This window comes from Papio anubis, chromosome 8, assembly GCF_008728515.1.
Source record: "Papio anubis isolate 15944 chromosome 8, Panubis1.0, whole genome shotgun sequence".
Lineage (NCBI taxonomy): Eukaryota > Metazoa > Chordata > Mammalia > Primates > Cercopithecidae > Papio > Papio anubis.
In genome coordinates, this window is record NC_044983.1 from 61,391,606 (window position 1) to 61,405,735 (window position 14,130).

A 14,130-nucleotide genomic window follows, 5' to 3' on the forward strand; every position below is an offset into this window, starting at 1 on the left:
CCAGCAATTTGGGGGACTAAGCTGGGAGAATCACTTGAAGCCAGGAGTTTGAGACCAGCCTGGGCTACCCCATCTCTACCAAAAATTATGAAAGTTAGCCGGATGTGATGATATGCCTATAGTCCTAGCTACTTGGGAGGCTGAAGCAGGAGGATCACTTGAGCCTGGTAGCTTAGGGCTGCAGTGAGCTCTGATGGTGCCATTGCACTCCAGCCTGAGTGACAGAATGAGACCTTGTCTCTAAACAAACAAACAAACAAAAAAACAAAAGTGGTACATATATCCTACTGGGAAAAAAACAACAACATACAAACAATACAGGAGTGCATAAGCGTATAATAAAAGTGGAGGGTCTCACCACCAAGCCCTCAGATACAGTAAGTGTTAAGTTTTGGTTTGTTTTCAAATTTTTCATCTATTTCACCGCTTTATTGGTTTTTAGTTATTTTTAATGGAATTACATATACGTGTTTGTAACTTTTTTCATTCAGCATTTTATTATGAAAATTGTTTCGTGTATAGCTGTATCTTTGTAGTTTTAATGGCTATAAGCTTAGAATGGGCATATTTAATTTATTGAATTTATTTTAACCATTTCCCTGTTGATGGTCATTTAGCTTGCCTTTGGATTTTCTCTTTCACCATAATGTTTCAGTAAATACCCTTACCAGCTTTCAAAAACTAAACATCTTTCTCCTTGAAGAAAGGCATAATTTACTGAGTTCTTCCAGTAAAACAGTTTTTTTGTGTGTCGTGTTGTGTTTTGAGACAGTTTCACTCTGTCACCCAGAGTGGAGTACAGTGACGCACTAATAGCTCATTGTAACCTCAAATTCCTGGGCTCAGGCGATCCTTCTGCCTCAGCCTCCTGAGTAACTGGGACTACAGGTGTGTACCACTGTGCCTAGCTAATTTTTTAAATCTTTAGTAGAGATGGGGTCTTGTTATGTTGCCCAGGGTGGTCTTGAACTACTGGCTCAAACAGTTCTCCTGCTTCAGCTTCCCAAAATGCTGAGATTACAGGTATGAGCCTCTGTGCCTGGCCTGGCAATTTTTTATACATATAATATGCAAGGGACAGTAACTATTACACAACTTATCAACATCAACTTTATAGTGATTTTTCATCATTTCCTTGGGCCTAAGGGTAACATTTTTAGTCATTGTTGACTTCCAAGTACTTTATTTGCTTCTACTGATATCCAGCCCAGGATCACTTAAGATATTTGAATAGTGTTTTCAAAAGATTGTTTTAAAATTTATGCCTCAGTACTTAATTCATCTGCATGTGGCTGCTTAAAATATTCTGTCAGTCACTGTGGGGTTGTATTTCAGAGATTCTCACATGAAAGTGTCAGCCTTTAGTTCAAATATGAATATGACCTCTGTCTCTAACTTCTTTTGAAGATAACATCTAAAAATGTCCTTCAGAAGTTTAATTTTATATCTAAATTGCATTAACTTGAAAGAATTTTTGCCAAGTTTGATTAGGCTGTGTTCATGGACCTCTTACTAGTTTTTGTTTTTGTTGAGAGATGTGATATAGGTCATGAGATTTATTCGCTTGTGGACTGAAAAAATGACGTATGTCCGATCCTGTGCTGGTACTGGGAGTAGCAGTGTACTTAATTTTGCATGAACAGTATAGAACATTAATTCTAAATCACTACCAGTAAATTGTACCCACAGATTGAATATTGTATTTTGTTTTATAGTATGGTGAAGTGTTTTGACTTAAGTATCAAATAGACTGATGTGAAGGACAGCAGTGGTCCCTAGACTTGAATTTCAAAGTTTAATTTTCAAAAGGTAGTATAGGGGCCAGGTGCAGTGGCTAACAGCTGTAATCCCAGCACTTTGGGAGGCCGAGGCAGGTAGATAACCTGAAGTCAGGTGTTCGAGACCAGCCTGGCCAACATTGTGAAACCCTGTCTTTACTAAAAATACAAAATTAGCTGGTCATGGTGGTGCGCGCCTGTAATCCTGGCTACTTGGGAAGCTGAGGCATGAGAATCGCTTGAACCCAGGAGGCAGAAGTTGCAGCAAGCTGAGATCATGCCATTGCACTCCAACCTGGGTGACAGAGAGAGACTCTGTCAAAAAAAAAAGTAGGATAGTGGGTTGATGTAGGGTTGACAACTAAACATTGTGACAAGTAAGGACATTAAAAAAAAAAAAAGCTGTAGCCGGGCATGGTGGCTCATGCCTGCAATTCCAGCTATTCAGGAGGCTGAGGCAGGAGAATCGCTTGAACCCGGGAGGCAGAGGTTGCAGTGAGCCGAGATCGTGCCATTTCTCTCTAGACTGGGCAATAAGGGTGAAACTCCATCTCAAAAAAACAAAATGAAAACAAACAACATTCATCTACTGTCCCTATATGATAAAAGGAAAGTAATGTTTACACCATAAGCATAGGAAGGACATAGTCTCAAAATAAAGGACAATAACTTTATTCTTTAATTTTTATTTTATTTTTTTGTTAGAGCCAGGGTCTTGCTCTGTTGTCCAGACTGGAGTATAATGGTGCACTCATAGCTCATTGTAATCTCAAACTCCTGGGTTCAAGAGATCTTCCTCCCTCAGCCTCGTGAGTAGGTAGGACTACAGGCATGTGCCACCATGCCTGGCTAATTTTTTTTTTTTTTTTTGAGATGGAGTCTTGCTCTGTCGCCCACGCTGGAGTGCCATGGCATGATCTTGGCTCACTGCAACCTCCGCCTACTGGAGTCAAGTGATTCTCCCACGTCAGCCTCCCAAGTAGCTGGAATTACAGGCACCTGCCATCATGCCCGGCTAATTTTTTTAGAGACGAGGTTTCACCATGTTGGCCAGGCTGGTCTCAGACTGCTGACCTCAGGCTGATCTGCCTGCCTCAACCTCCCAAAGTTCTGGGATTACAGGTGTGAGCCACCACGCCTGGCTGCCTGACTGGCTGGCTAATTTTTAAGAAATTTCTGTGGAGAAGGGGTTTCAGTATGTTGCCCAGGCTGGTCTTGAACTGTAGGCCTCAAGTGATTCTCTTGCCTCAGCTTCCCATAGTGCTGAGATTATAGACGTGAGCCACCACAACTGCAGGACAGTAATTTTCAACTGAATACTTTTTTTTCTTTCTTTTTTAGTTCATAATCCTCATTTATTCATTTACTTTTTTTGTTTTTTGAGACGGAGTCTCACTCTTATTGCCCAGACTGGAGTGCAATGGAGTGATCTCTGTTCACTGTAACCTCCGCCTCCTGAGTTCAAGTGATTCTCCTGCCTCAGCCTCCCAAGTAGATAGGATTACAGGCATGCGCCACCATGCCCGGCTAATTTTGTATTTTTAGTAGAGATGGAGTTTCACCACGTTGGCCAGGCTGGTCTGGAATTCCTGACCTCATGTGATCTGCCCACCTTGGCCTCCCAAAGTGCTGGGATTACAGGCGTAAGCCACTGCGCCCAGCCTATTTATTTATTTTAAACCAGCTTTTATTTTTAGAACAGTTTTTGTTTTTGTTGTTGTTTTGGTGGGGACAAGCCATATTCACACCATAGCAGGGTTCAAACTAAATCAGTTATATGGTCTGGGCACAGTGGCTCATGCCAGTGCTTTGGGAGGCTGAGACAGGAGAATTGCCTGAGCTCAGAAGTTTGAGGCTAGCCTGGGCAGTATAGTGAGACCTCGTCTCTAAAAAAATTTGAAAAAATAGCCAGGCATGGTAGTGCATGCCTGTAGTCCCAGCTACTCAGGTGGCTAAGGCAGGAGGATCACTCGAGCCCAGGAGTTTGAGGCTGCAGTGAGCAATGATCATGCCACTGCACTCCAGCTTGGGTGACAGAAGAGTGAGACTCTGTCTTCCCCCCTCCCCCCCAAAAAAAGCACTAATTGGGTAATAATTGTCTTCCTCTGAGTGGTAGGGAGAACAATGAGTTCATATTCCTTTTTTAATTTAACGCATAATAATTGTACATATTTATGGATACATCATGATGTTGCAATACATATAATATATAGTACTCAGATCATGGTAGTCAGCATATCCATCATCTCAAACATTTATCATTTCTTTGTGTTGGCAACATTCAGTATCATAGTCCTTATTTTTATTTTCCATCATTTGGCCTTAAAATGTGGACTGTCATCTGTGTTGCAGTGATATAGTTTGCCTTATCTCTTAGTATTCTGAGAATAGTAAACGTTATTCTAATGATGATTTAGCCAACCACATAACTAAGAATATTCTGTTAATCTTCTTAGATATTTTCCCCAACTATAAAATGAGTCAAACTCATCTTTCATAATGAAAATATAGTTAAATGGCCATTTCCTTGAATAGTTCTCAAAGACGTTCTAAAAATAAGCCCCATCATACCTTTGTAACTGTAAATTTTTGGCATCTCAAATGTAGTGACAACATTGTCATTATTGCTAACAGAGTTATTATGAAACTATTTACTGCTGATAACTTTTTATTATAACTATCTCAAAAACAGATATTACATTAGTTGAAGACAGTATTATTTTATATTATCTTCAACTTGACTGCTGTAAATTTTAGTTGAGCTGCATACTATTATATATTTTCACAGTGTTGATAGAAGAAAAAGAAAGTCTATTTCCAATATTTATCTAGGTTTCTCTTCTACCAGCTGCCAACCAAAATTAATTTGCTATTTCTTATAGTGTATGCTAGAGCAGATAGTCTAGAATATAAGCCTATACCATCTTCATAACATTTCTAGGAGTTGAATACACACACACACACACACATTTTCATTGATTCATAAGGAACCTAGAAAACAAAATGCAGCCTGATTCTTAGCAATTTTTTAAAAAATCTTATTTATTTTGAAGTGTAACACAGAAAAAAGTACAAACATAAATTACAGCTCAATAAATTGTCACAAAGCAAATATCCATATAATGACCACCCAGGTTAAGAAATAGAATATTGTCTGTACTTTGGGTAGTTTTGCTTTTGAGCAAGAGCTTTTAAAAGATCTTAGAAAAATAGTTGACAGGAAACAGCACTGAAGTAAAATGTAAGAGAATAAGCAAGCAGAAACCCTTTAAGAAGGCTGTAGGCTGTAGGAGAAGCAGTATTCTAAAGGGAAGCCAAGTTTCATCAAGGGAGGGAAGTAAGCTAGGGGAGTTCAGTAGTGAGTGAATCTGTTGAAGATAAGATATGGAGTTGGAGGATGTTTATAGACAAACAAGTTCCAGAGAGCACTGTGAAGAAGTTTGGAGGAAGGGGTAGCAGCAGGAGTCCACCATCTATGTCACCTCCCTTCTGTGTTTAACAAGGACCGTTACCTTTCTCAAATCCTTTCTCAAATTTTTCTCTTTTTTTTGGTGATAATACCACTCTTATTTTCCTACTGCTATTTTGATCTTTTTTTGGTTAGTGTCTGTTGGATATAAAAATGCTCCAGGAATAAATGCTCAGTGCTGCAAAGTGGAACCAGCACTCAGGCAAAAGTTTTCTCAGCAAGGCAATTTACTATTGCAGAAGGGTGCCACCCACGTCAATCAAGATCACAAAAGCACACAGAACAAAAGAGAGGAGGTTTTTGTTGTTGTTGTTGTTTTTATATCTCTGATGTGTAGTCCTTACCTCTGTGTCACTCCCCCATAGGCTGGGGTCGGACCGCACAGTCTGAGCTGACCCCATTGGCTACTTGCAAATATTTTTCTAAATATGGAAGGGAAGGGGGACATGAGGTACAGTGGTGAGATGTGCAGTTTCGGGGGAACAATGGGTGCAGGTAACCAAGGGAACAGATGTGAGTTATTGATTAGATCTGACAGGAAGGGGGTAGGTTGTTTACAGTAAGTAGGGGCAAGGAGGCATGTAGAAAGAGAAAGTTGAGTTTGAGAACAAAGGACAAGGAAGTTAACAGGCTAAACCTTTGAAAAGAAAGATACTGATTCATTGAATCTTACAGTGTCTTTTATTTTTTTCTGTTTGTTCTACAAGTATTAGTCTTTCCTGAGCTTTCTATCCAGTCTTCCCTTCTTACTCTATATGATTTAACTCATTCCCTCTGTGTTTTTCTAGCCAGTGCTCTGTATTCTTTAGCCTAGACTTAAGAAACATCTTTTCCTGGCAAATCAGGATAATTTTTCAAATAATAATTTGAAAAAAACATCTGTGAGCCAGGCACAGTGGCTCACGCCTGTAATCCCAGCACTTTGGGAGACTGAGGCAGGTGGATCACCTGAGGTTGGGAGTTCAGGACCAGACCAGCCAACATGGCCAAACCCCATCTCTACTAAAAATACAAAAAACTAGCTGGGTGTGGTGGCGCGTACCTGTAATCCCAGCTACTTGGGAGCCTGAGGCAGGAGAATCTCTTGAACCCAGGAGGTGGAGGTTGTGGTGAGCGGAGATCGTGCCATTGCACTCCAGCCTGGGCAACAAGAGTGAAACTCTGTCTCAAAACAAAACAAAAAACATCTGTGGTGGTTAATTTTATATATCAACTAGACTGGTCTGAGGGATGCCCAGATAGCTGGTAAAACATCACTACTGCTTTGTATTTGTGAGGGTGTTTCTGGAAGAGATTAGCATTTGAATCTATAGACTGAAGAAAGGCATCACCAATCCCTTGAGGGCCTGAAGAGAATAAAAGACAAAGAGAGAGCAAATTTGTACTCTGCTTGAGCTGGGATATCCCTCAGGCCCTCCCTCAGGCCTTCTCACTCAGCCTGAGATTTAACACTGTTAGCTCTGTTGGCCTTCAGCTTGCACATAGCAGATTGTGGGACTTTCTAGCCTCCATAATTGCGTGAGCCCGTCCCTCATAATAAATCTGTTTCTATGTATCTATATTCTGTTAGTTCTCTGTGGAGAACTCTGACTAAATACACTGTTTAAAAAAGGAGCAAAACTTGCACAGAGATGTTTAGAGCAGCTTTATTCATAGTTTATCAAAATGTGGAAGCAACCAAGGTGTTCTCCAGTAGGGGAAGGAATAAATAAACTGTGGTATCTCTGTAAAATTCTATGTTATTCCACACTAAAATGAGCTATCAACCATGAGAATACATGGAGGAACCTTAAATGCATGTTACTAGGTGAAAGAAGCCATTATGAAAAGGCTATATACTGTGTGATTCCAACTTCGTGGCATTCTGGAAAAGGCAAAACTATGGAGACAATAAAAGGATCAGAGATGCCAGGGGTTGGGAAGGAGGGTAAATTAATAGGCGGAACACAGGATTTTTAGGGCAGTGAAACTATTCTTTATGATATAATAATGGTGGATACATACTATTATTCATTTGCCGAAACCCACAGAATGTACAGTACTGAAAGTGTACTGTTAGGTAAACTGTGGACTTTAGATGATGATGTGTCACTATATGTTCATCCGTTGGAATAAATGCACCACTCTTGTGTGGGATGTTGATAGTGGGAAGACTGCCCAATTAAGAAATCTGTACTTTCTACTCAATTTTGCTGTACATTTAAACTGCTCTAAAAAATAAACTCTATTTTAGTCTGTAACCCCAGCACTTTGGGAGGCTGAGGGGGTGTTATCACTTAAGGCCAGGAGTTCCTGACCAGCCTGACCAACATGGTGAAATCTTGTCTCTACTAAAAATACAAAAATTAGCCGGGAGTCGTGGTGCATGCCTGTAATCCCAGCTACTCAGGAGGCATGAGAATCTCTTGAACCTGGGAGGGGGGTTGCAGTGAGCCAAGATCCTGGCACTGCACTTCAGGCTGGGTGACAGAGCGAGACCCTGTCTCAAAAATAAATACATAAATACATAAATAAACTCTGTTTTAAAAAATGAGCGAAAGGCCAGGCGTGGTGGCTGACACTTGTAATCCCAGCACTTTGGGAAGCCGAGGCGGGAGGGTCACTTGAGGTCAGGAGTTCAAGACCAGCCTAGATAACATGGCAAAACCCATGTTTACTAAAAATACCAAAATTAACCAGGCATGGTAGCATGTGCCTACAGTCCCAACTACTTGGGAGGCTGAGGTGGGAGAATCGCTTGAACTTGAGAGGCGGAGAATGCGGTGAGCTGAGATCACACCATTGCACTCTAGCCTGGGCAACAGAGCAAGAGTCCGTCTCAAAAAAAGAAAAAAAAAAGCAAAAGACTTAAACAGATACTTCACAAAAGAAGATATCAAAATACCCCCCAAAATGTGAAGAAAACACTAGAATTGCTAAAATTTAAAAAGTACTAACAATACGAATTATTACTGACAAAGATGTAGAGTACCTGGAGTTCTCTTAATTACTCATGGGAGTGTAATTTGTCCAATAACCTTGGGAAATGTTAGGCTCGCCCTTTCTCTCTCTCTCTCTCCTCTCCCTTCCTTCCTTCTTTCCTTCTTCTTTCCTCCCTCCTTTCCTCCCTTCCCCCTTCCCTCTTTCTCTCCTTCCCTCCTTCCCTGCTTCCCTCCCTCCGTCCTTCCTTCTTTCTTCCCTCCTTCCCTCCCCTCCCTCCCTTCTTTTTTTTTTTTTTTTTGAGGCGGAGCCTTACTCTGTCACCCAGGCTGGAGTGCAGTGGCACGACCTCGGCTCGCTGCAGCAAACTCCGCCTCCTGGGTTCAAACGATTCTCCTGGAGTAGATGGGATTGCAGGCATGCACAACCACACCTGGCTAATTTTTGTATTTTTAGTAGACTGGGTTTCGCTACATTGGCCAGGCTGGTCTTGAACTCCTAACCTCGAGTAATCCTCCCACCTCAGCTTTCCAAAGTGTCAGGATTACAGGCTTGAGCCATTGCACCTGGCCACGTTAGGCAGTTTCTATTAAAACTTTATATATCTTTTTTTTTTTTTTTTGAGACGGGAGTTTCGCTCTGTCGCCCAGGCTGGAGTGCAGTGGCCGGATCTCAGCTCGCTGCAAGCTCCACCTCCTGGGTTTACGCCATTCTCCTGCCTCAGCCTCCCGAGTAGCTGGGACTACAGGCGCCCGCCACCTCGCCCGGCTAAGTTTTTTTTTGTATTTTTTAGTAGAGACGGGGTTTCACCGTGTCAGCCAGGATGGTCTCGATCTCCTGACCTCGTGATCCGCCCGTCTCGGCCTCCCAAAGTGCTGGGATTACAGGCTTGAGCCACCGCGCCCGGCCTAGCCAGGATGGTCTTGATCTCCTCACCTCGTGATCCGCCCGTCTCAGCCTCCCAAAGTGCTGGGATTACAGACTTAAGCCACCGCGCCCGGCCTAAAACTATATATATCTTATAATCTAACACTTTTACACCTGGGTACTCAAGAGAATGCTCAAGAGAAATGATCATTTATGTGTACCTTGCTATCTTTGTGTAAGAATTATCTTAGCACTCTTATTTGTAATAGCTAAAAACAAACAGATGAATACATGAATTGTTACAATAATATGATGAAATACTTTACAGCACTGAAAAAGAACTGTAATTCATAAACAACCTGAATGAGTCTCACAGTGTTGAATGATAGAAGTCAGAAGGCACAACTAACACATGGTTGCAAATGTTAGAATAGTGGTGGTTAGATAGGCAAGGCATGAATATTGACTCAGTTCTTAAACTGTTTCCTATCTAGATCTAGGTGGTTGTTACAAAGGTATATACATATGTAAAAATTTGTTGGACACTTATGTGTACATTTTTCTGTGTAGGTTATACTTCAATTTAAATAAAAATGATAGGTTTTCCCTTTTTTTGGATATGGAGTCTCACTCTGTCTCCCAGGCTGGAGTACAGTGGCACAACCTCAGCCCATTGCAACTTTCACCTCCTGCATTCAAGCTATTCTCCTGCCTCAGCCTCCCAAGTAGCTGGGATTACAGGCACACACTACCATGCCCAGCTATTTTTTGTATTTTTAGTAGAGACGGGGTTTTGCCATGTTGGCCAGGCTGGTCTCAAACTCCTAACCTTAGGTGATCTGCCTGCCTCGGCCTCCAAAAGTGCTGGGATTACGGGCGTGAGCCACTGCACCCTGCCAAAGAACTATTTGACGTTTTAGTTTTTCATGCTTTTTAAAAAATTAATTTATTTATTTACTTTGAGACGGAGTCTCGCTCTGTCGCCAGGCTGGAGTACAGTGGCATGATCTCAGCTCATTGCAACCTCTGCCTTCCGGGTTCAAGCCATTCTCCTGCTTCAGCCTCCCAAGTAGCTGGGACTATAGACACGTGCCACCACGCCCAGCTAATTGTATTTTTAGTAGAGATGGAGTTTCACCATGTTGGCCAGGATGGTCTCTGTCTCTTGACCTCATAATCCGCCTGCCTTGGCCTCCCAAAGTGCTGGGATTACAGGCATGAGCCACCACGCCTGGGCTTTAATGATAGGTTTTCAAACCCCACATAAAACCACCCTTTCTCCTTGCCTGCTTTTTGCCAGTCATTTCCAGCTTTGACCTCATTTTTGGTTCTTTGTTCTTCTTATTCACCATTGGCTCTCAGAGGATTCATTTATAAAACTAATAATAGATCCTGGTAACATTAAAATATATCTGCCTGATCAAAGATATAGTCACAGACCTTTTATAGTAATCAATAAATATATATTCCTGCCAGTGCTTAGCACTCTACTACATAGTTTCATCTAGATATACTTCTGTCATCTTAGACTCACCTTCATTGAAGAGCTTTACTCTCCAGCATTTCCTTATCTGATAGCCATAATTTCTGTCATCTCCAATCAAAACCTTGGAGTAATTTGATTTTCCTCTTCTTCCTTATTGCGCTAGCCAACCACTTTACATTTGTTGTTGTTGTTTTAAAAAGAGATGGGATCTTGCTTTGTTGACCAGGCTGAACTCTAACTCCTAAGTTCAAGGGACCCTCCTCCCTCAGCTTCCTGAGTAGCTGGGACTTCAGGCATGCAACGTCACACCCAGCTTTAGCCAGCTACTTTACCAAGTTTGGTTAATTCTTACTTTTATTGGCATCCTGAATCCATCTATTCTTTTCCATTCCTGTTAGTATTAACCTACTTTTTTAGTATTTTTACTGAAATGGCTAATGTATTATCTCTATTAATTCCTACAACTCTGTGAGTACTGTTCCTATCTGGAGATAACTTGTTAATACTTACCATTTAGTAGGTGGCACAACAAGGGTACAGACTCAAGTCCAAAGCCTTCATACTTCAATATTTTATGTCATTAGCTTGAGAATATAAATGTGTTGAAAGTTGAATGTAATCACAATATGAAAAAATTAAAATAGAAAACACCCGGCTGGGCACAGTGCCTCAGGCCTGTAATCCCAGCACTTTGGGAGGCCAAGGTGGATGGATCACCTGAGGTCAGGAGTTCGAGACCAGCCTGGCCAATATGGGGAAACCCCGTCTCTACTGAAAATACAATAATTAGCTGGGTGTGGTGGTGCACGCCTGTAATCCCAGCTACTCAGGAGGCTGAGGCATGAGAATCACTTGAACCTGGGATGCAGAGGTTGCAGTGAGCTGAGATCATGCCACTGCAGTCCAGCCTGGGCGATGGAGTGAGACTCTGTCTCAAAAACAAAAACAAAAACAAAACACTCAAAATTTCGAATAGGTTTTTCAAACTACTCCTTTTTTGTTTAGTTGCATGGTTATAGTGGATAAAAGCACAGACTTATGGAAACATGTAGTTTGAGTCCTAACTTTGCCACTTATAAACATGTGACCCTTACTCAAGTTACACTAACTGTGCTTTAGTTTGCCCCTCTACAAATAGAAGATAATTTAATACCTACCTTAATAAGGTGGTTTGTGATAATTGAGACTTTATATGTAATGACCTAATAAGCATACAAATGTTCCTGATAATCCCGGGTACATAACAAATGTTCTGTGAAGTTAGCTCGTTATTAATATAATTTAGTAGTGTTTGGACATTTTAGCTAAGGGTTCTCATTTGGAATACCAATAAATAAAGGAGACTAAAAGCATTATTTCACTAATTCAAATATATATCAAAAGTTATTTTACACTCCCTGGCACCATAATCCCTCCCATTCACTCTGTGCTCCACTTCCCATACCCAGATATACATACTGTATGTCTGATAGAATTATAAAGGTAAGTGAAAAACATATTAGAAAGTTAGAACTTTCTGGCCGGGTGCGGTGGCTCACACCTTAATCCCAGCACTCTGGGAGGCTGAGGTGGTGGATTGTCTGAGGTGAGGTCAGGAGATTAAGGCCAGCCTGACCAATATGGTGAAACCCTGTCTCTACTAAAATACAAAATTACCCGGGCATGGTGGTGCATGCCTATACTCCCAGCCACTTGGGAGGCTGACGCAGGAGATTTGCTTGAATCCGGGAGGCGAAGGTTGCAGTGAGCCAAGATCGCACCATTGTACTCCAGCCTGGGCGACAAGAGCGAAACTCAGTCTCAAAAAAAAAAAAAAAAGGAAGGGAAAGTTAGAACTTTCCATCATGTTAAAATTTTCTATAGAGCAAAATATGTATACTTTTTTTTTTTTTTACAGCTTTTCAAAGGATTAAAAAATAATACTTAATTTAAACTTTGGTGAATTCAGCAAACTTTCTTCTTTTTTCTTTTTTTCTTTTTTTCTCTTTTTTTTGAGATGGAGTTATGCTCTTGTCGCCCAGGCTGGAGTTCAGTGGCACCATCTCAGCTCACTGCAACCTCTGCATTCTGGGTTCAAGTGATTTTCCTGCCTCAGCCTCCTAAGTAGCTGGGATTACAGGTGTATGCCACCACGCCTGGCTAATTTTTGTATTTTTAGTAGAGATGGGGTTTCACCATGTTGGCCAGGCTGGTCTTGAACTCCTAACCTCAGACGATCTTCCTGCCTTGGCCTCCAAAGTGTTGGAATCACAGGCGTGAGCCACTACACCCGGCTGAATTCAGCAGATTTTCTAAAATAACTGTTCTACCGTATTGAGTCAAACTCTTATACCTAGGTTCTGGGTTTGTCTAATAGGATTTCTGTTTCTTTTTCCCTTTTTCTTAATATAGGCTTTTAGCTCAGATTCTCATATGAACTCACACCCTATTATACTCCATCCTGTCTTCCCCCACTGCTGTTCATTTTTACCCATGATGCACATCCTCCTCCTTTCATCAGCACTCAGCTTTTTCAGTTTATTTTCACCCAGCACTTTGCACATTTGTGGCATCTTTACTTTTCTTCCTATTCTCTGTGTTATCTATAAAGTTATTCTCAAAATGTAGACCACAAACTGTTTCTGGTCATGATGAGATAAAGGGCTTACATCACTATGTAAGTCAACTATAGCATACAGCATACTGTTTTGTTTAGCTGATTTTTTAAGCAAGATTTTCTTTTTTTCTTTTTTTTTTTTTTGAGATGGAGTCTTGCTCTGTCACCCAGGCTAGAGTGTAGTGGCGTGATCTCAGCTCACTGCAACCTCCACCTCCCACCTGCCTCAGCCTTCTGAGTAGCTGGGATTACACGCATGCTCCACCACACCCAGCTAATTTTTTTTTTTTTTTGTACTTTTAATAGAGATGGGATTTTACTATGTTGGCCAGGCTGGTCTCAAACTCCTGACCTCAAGTGATCCGCCCGCCTCAGCCTCCCAAAATACTGGGATTACAGGCATGAGCCACTGCACCCAGCCTTTAAGGAAGATTTTCTTTTTTTTCTTTCTCTTTTTTCTTTCTTTTTTTTTTTTTTAAGATGGAGTCTTGCTGTGTTGCCCAGGTTGGAGTGCAGTGGTGCCATTTGCAACCTCTGCCTCCTGGGTTCAAGGGATTCTCCTGCCCCAGCCTCCCAAGTAACTGGGATTACAGGTTCCTGCCACCACGCCCAGCTAATTTTTGTGTTTTTAATAGAGTTGGGGTTTCATCATGTTGGCCAGGATGGTCTCAAACTCCTGACCTCAGGCAATCCGCCTCCCTTGGCGTCCCAAAGTGCTGGGATTGCAGATGTGAACCACCACACCCAGCCTTAAGCAAGATTTTTACAATGAGAGAGCAGTGTATTGATTCGTATTCTGATGCAAACTCCCTTATCTTGTTAGATACCATACAAGTTAACATTGTAATTCTGTCAGATATACAGTATATTGATGGGGAGTAGGGCAGATAATGAATGGCAGGGGTTATGGTGCTAGTGAATATTAAAAGATTTATTCATTGGTTTTGGTCTTTCAGCATCTGAATTTCTGTTTTGTATTTCTCGAATTCCTTCCTTTATGATTTTTGGTGGGAAG

At 41.4% G+C, this 14,130-nt stretch overlaps 1 protein-coding gene across 7 annotated transcripts in view; it reads left to right on the top strand.

The window, feature by feature from the left end:
* The window catches only part of MTFR1 (mitochondrial fission regulator 1), a 114,631-nt gene that overhangs the window by 9,979 nt on the left and 90,522 nt on the right, over positions 1-14,130 (top strand). The gene's annotated exons all lie outside the window — the stretch shown is intronic.